This window comes from Palaemon carinicauda, chromosome 3, assembly GCF_036898095.1.
Source record: "Palaemon carinicauda isolate YSFRI2023 chromosome 3, ASM3689809v2, whole genome shotgun sequence".
In the NCBI taxonomy this organism is placed as follows: Eukaryota; Metazoa; Arthropoda; class Malacostraca; order Decapoda; family Palaemonidae; genus Palaemon; species Palaemon carinicauda.
This window is the reverse complement of record NC_090727.1, coordinates 65,884,400-65,890,213: the sequence shown is the minus strand read 5'-3', so window position 1 is coordinate 65,890,213 and position 5,814 is coordinate 65,884,400.

The following is a 5,814-nucleotide window of genomic DNA, read 5'->3' as shown; positions in this document are numbered from 1 at the left end:
TTTAATTGTAACCATGTTGCAATCATTTGAAGAAAAGATCACTAAGAAAATAGAGTCAATAGAAGAGAAATTCATTGCCATAGAAAATAAGCAACTTGAGCTAGAAGAAAAAATGAGCCAGTTGATAATTCCAGATGAAGCCACCATCAGTAACAAACAAGTCCCTGCTGATGATATCATAGAAGCAGCTGTTGCAACAGTGATGAATGCTCATCCTTGGCCTCGGGATTTTTCTGTTAAAGATATTCGATCTGCACTTAAGAAGGTGTCAGCCGAGGATAAACACTCATATGGTGTAGCTTTGGCCAATTTGATAAAATGCATTATGGATTTTAAGCAGTCAACACATAATATTGACAGAACAAGTTCACAAGCAGAAGCTATAGTATAATGGAACAGCACCCTCTTAAGATTCTCACATGGAATGTTAATGGCATCAGGAATAAACATATTGAAGTGCAGCATTTCTGCCTTGAAAATGATTTGGATATTATCTGCTTACAAGAAACCAAGCATACAGATGCCAATAAGTATCAAATACGAGGTTACCAAATGTATACTGTGGACAGTCTCATGAGACAATCCCCTTATAGAGGAATGATTACCTATATCAAGAACAGCATACCTGTCTCTTATAGCATAGACGTCACCCTTGGAGAAGACACCAACTCCCAACTCTTTAACATACATGACGAGAAGGGAAACATCAAAATCAAAATTATGAATGTTTATATAACAGATAATAAGCTTGATTTCTCAGGGCTACATGAAATAGTTGATGGCCATCCTTGCATACTTGTTGGCGATCTTAATGCAGTTCACTATAAACTTGGGGATAATTCATTGCAACCCTACAACAATAATGGCAAGAAATTTATGAATCATATTGAGAGTGAGAGTAATATTATAAACGTGATAAATGGACCTGAGCCAACACATCTCCAGGGAAATAAATTGGACTATGTATGTCTGGTGAATGACCCTGGACTTCCACACCACTGTGAAATTGTTGATACCTTAACCTCAGACCACTTTGGTGTATATGGGGAAATAATGCTTCCAGATACAACACGAAGGCATATTGTCCCAAGGAAAAGACTAAAAATTCCAAAAAAGCATGAAGGGTTTATCAAAAATAAAATGAATAACTGGTATGCTAGCTATACAGTATCTACTACAGATGACCTTAACAGAGATATGGTTGCAGAGCTTGAGAATTGTATTGAAAGTGTTACAAATCCAAAGAAAAAGATGAGAACGACTATCGGAACAATGAAGAGATGGTATAATAGTGATCCAGCTGTCAAGAGAATTGATAAACAGTATAAAAAAGTGAAGAAAAGGTGGGAAAATAACCCCACTGAGCAAAACCTCCTTATCTTTAAACGGATGGCTCAACAGGTTCAAGATGTTAAAGTGAAATCTAGAGAGAAGTACTGGATAGCATTTCTCCAATCAATGGATCACAATACTCCATTCAGACAGATATCTCGAAAGGTTAAGATTGTCCAAGGAGAAAGGATGAGAGAGGGTCTTCACCCTAACCCAACAGAGAAATGCAATGAACTTATGGAAGAGTGGGCACAATCCTCAAGTTATGATTGTTTACCACTCAAGGTTAGAAGTGCACTTGCAAAGAATCTCAAACGAAGACTCAAGAAAATTCAAGAAGCCCTTAGAAAATATCATCCATCCGATAAAAAACCTATCAGTCAAGAAGAATTCCGGAGATGCCTCAAGAATGGAAAATCCACTGCACCAGGAATGGATGGTGTCACCTATGATATCATCCGGTTTCTTGCAACAGTACATGGTAACCCAGTCCTTAGACTATACAACATGATATGGAGTGGGGGCAGTCTGCCCAAAATGTGGAAGAGGGCCATCATGATTCCTGTCCCAAAACATGGTAGACCAGGTTCATTCAGACCTATTTCTCTTACATCATGCCTCTGTAAAATCTTTGAAAGAATTATATTAAACAGGATGATGCATACTATTAAACGTAGATTGTCATGTAAACTGTATGGCTTCATGCCAGGTAAAAGTACGCAGCATTGTATTCATAGAGTTTTGTCAGGAATAAAAAAAAAGAGGTTTACAGTATTTATTGATATCAAGGGAGCTTTTGATAAAGCTAATCCAATTGCCATTTTAGCTGAATTATCTACCATTACATCTGGTAACATTATTAGGATAATTGAGGATTATTTTAAAGATCGATACAGTAGAGTATATTTTGAAGGGATTTACTCCAAGTGGGAAAAGATGGAACTAGGTACACCTCAAGGGGGAGTCTTATCGCCCATGCTCTTTAATGTTTTAATGAATGTTATTGGCTCTTTGAAGACAAGAGGTATCATAACAACTATTTATGCAGATGACATAGTGATACAAGGACAGTCATCCAAAGCTGTAAAATTAATACTCAAGAAAATAGAAAAAATTTGTAATTCACTAGGGTTAGTTATATCCCCAGAGAAAACCAAGATACTAAGTAAGAGAAATAAAGAAAAACAGATTATTAAACTGCAAGGTAAAATAATAGAAGAGGTAGCTACATATAAATATATGGGGGTTATTGTTGGACAGAGCAATCATAGGAATGATGAAGTAACCAAACTAAAACTAAAATGTCAACCAAGATTAGCCTTATTGAGAAAGGTTGCAAGGGGAAGTGTTGGGTCTTCTGTCCCCGTTCTCCGGACCCTTTATATTTCTATGATAAGATCAGTCGTTGACTACAGTGCAAGTAATCTAATTACTCTTAGCAGACAAAGGAGGCAATCTCTCGAGGTTCTCCAAAATGAAGCAATGAGGATAATTTTTGGGTGCCCTAGAACGGCTAAAATTGAAACTATTAGGCATGAAATAGGATTACCAACTCTTGCTCAAAGAATCAAAGCAGTAGCTACAAATCAAATTGTAAAGTCTCTCAATACAGCTGATGATGGTATTTTTAAGCAGGCCGTAATGAATCCAAAGGGGAAAGATAAATGTAATAAGTGGTTAAACAGTGCTAGAGAACTCTTGAGTACCATTAATGTGAGTGATTATTTGGATAATAATCAGTATGTTGTACCAGAATTACCGCCTTGGGATTTTCCAGAAATTAATGTGTCCTTTTCTGATCTCACATATAGGAAATCTGATGTGCCTATTGAGATGCTGAGGCAGGACTTCCTCAGGAGGTTCAGTGCCCTTCCACATAGTGCTAGTGTCCTATACACAGATGGTTCTTTGCAGGAGAATGGACGAGCTGGAGCAGGAGTTGCTCTCTATCAGGATGGTATACTACAGGAATCACGCTCTCTCGCAATCAGGGCAAGCAATCATTGTTCCACTACACAAACAGAACTTCTGGGAATCGCTGCCGCACTTACTATTGCCAAGAATGAGTTGGGTGGTGTCACTATTGTCTCTGATAGTATGTCGGCTTTGCAGTCTATTGTGTCAGAGTCATCCGGAAGTAATAAGTTAGTAAATAGAATTCGAATACTTTTATGTAAATTTGAAAAGAAAAATCGAATTGTCCATTTTATTTGGACCCCATCTCATTGTAACTTGACGGGGAATGATCAAGCAGATTTATTAGCAAAGCAAGGCTGTTGTAAAGAAAATGTTGACTACAGTTTCCCACTGTCATATGAAAGTTTGAAAAATAAAATAGAAAAACAACAGCGTCATCGAGATATAGAATATCTGAAGGGAGTATACCTGGAAAGTGCCTCGTTCCGCAATTATATGGATATCACTAAGGGGTCAGAGCCAAATTACATAAAGAGTGGTTTACATACTAGAAAACATCAAACAAGCTATAGCAGATTGCGTTTAGGATATAAGTATTTGTGGGAGGTGACAAATGATAGAAATTCCAACATAAGAAACTGTCGTTTGTGTGAGTTATCTGATGGGCACAGGTTACATCATTATATTGGAGAATGCAATGAAATTGAACGTTTTAGAAGAGAAATTAAAACTTTGTCATTCCATGTTATTCTTGGCCATTTCTTGGATCCTAGGGTGTTTTTGGAAGTTAAGAAATATTACCCAAATTTTGCAAATGCTTACTAGCTTGCCATATTATTATCATTATTATTATTGTTATTATTATTATTATTATGTTTACTTATTATTATTATTACTATTATTATTTTATTATTATAGTTGTCATTATCATTATTATTGTTATTATTAATGTCATTATTGTTATTATTTGTCTAAGTAAAGGGAATAATATCTGTTAAGGCAAACTTTCCGATGCAAGCCTGCTAGGGGGTGCGCCATTTGTGTTCTGCTGTATACGTGTGCATGTATATACACATTGTATGTATGTATAATATTGAACGCAATAAAATTATTAAATCAATCTCTCTCTCTCTCTCTCTCTCTCTCTCTCTCTCTCTCTGCCTTTCCTATTCCCTACCATATCTGTTCCTGTGTTCAGTTTGTATATAATTTAGTGCCCCTTTCCTCATGCCTCTCTCTCTCTCTCTCTCTCTCTCTCTCTCTCTCTCTCTCTCTCTCTCTCTCTCTCTCTCTCTCTCTCTCTCTCTCTCCTTTTCCTTATTTACCAAATTTGTTCTTTTGTTTGGTATGTATAATTGGTTGCGTCTCTCTCTCTCTCTCTCTCTCTCTCTCTCTCTCTCTCTCTCTCTCTCCTTTTCCTTATTTACCATATTTGTTCTTTTGTCTGGTATGTATAATTGGTTGCGTGTCTCTCTCTCTCTCTCTCTCTCTCTCTCTCTCTCTCTCTCTCTCTCTCTCTCTCTCTCTCTCCTTTTCCTTATTTACCAAATTTGTTCTTTTGTTTGGTATGTATAATTGGTTGCGTCTCTCTCTCTCTCTCTCTCTCTCTCTCTCTCTCTCTCTCTCTCTCTCTCCTTTTCCTTATTTACCATATTTGTTCTTTTGTCTGGTATGTATAATTGGTTGCGTCTCTCTCTCTCTCTCTCTCTCTCTCTCTCTCTCTCTCTCTCTCTCTCCTTTTCCTTATTTACCATATTTGTTCTTTTGTCTGGTATGTATAATTGGTTGCGTCTCTCTCTCTCTCTCTCTCTCTCTCTCTCTCTCTCTCTCTCTCCTTTTCCTTATTTACCATATTTGTTCTTTTGTCTGGTATGTATAATTGGTTGCGTGTCTCCTCTCTCTCTCTCTCTCTCTCTCTCTCTCTCTCTCTCCTCTCTCTCTCTCTCTCCTTTTCCTTATTTACCAAATTTGTTCTTTTGTTTGGTATGTATAATTGGTTGCGTCTCTCTCTCTCTCTCTCTCTCTCTCTCTCTCTCTCTCTCTCTCTCCTTTTCCTTATTTACCATATTTGTTCTTTTGTCTGGTATGTATAATTGGTTGCGTCTCTCTCTCTCTCTCTCTCTCTCTCTCTCTCTCTCTCTCTCTCTCTCTCTCTCTCTCACTACTTGGTCAACCCAGTCACGGTCCAGTAATCTCCCTGTACAAATCCAAGAAGCACTCTCTTCCCAGAGCAATTTACGCAACCTTCGTCTGATGGCTGCATTGTTGGAATCAGACGAGGAGGACAAAGAGCTGATCACCGAGGATGAGCGGCGACGTGCTGTTATGGGAAATAAAAATTCTGCTCCTGGAGATGATGGCCTTACTTATCAAGTGCTTCGTCTTCTCCAGAAGGTTCCTGGAAATCCTCTTTTACAATTGTATAATCTTTTCTACCAACTTGGATATGTACCTGCTGCCTGGATCATTAGCACAATTATTCCTTTCCCAAAGCCTGGAACTGATAAATACCGGCCTATCTCCCTCACCTCATGTTTTAGTAAAGTGTTTGAGCGTATATTACTA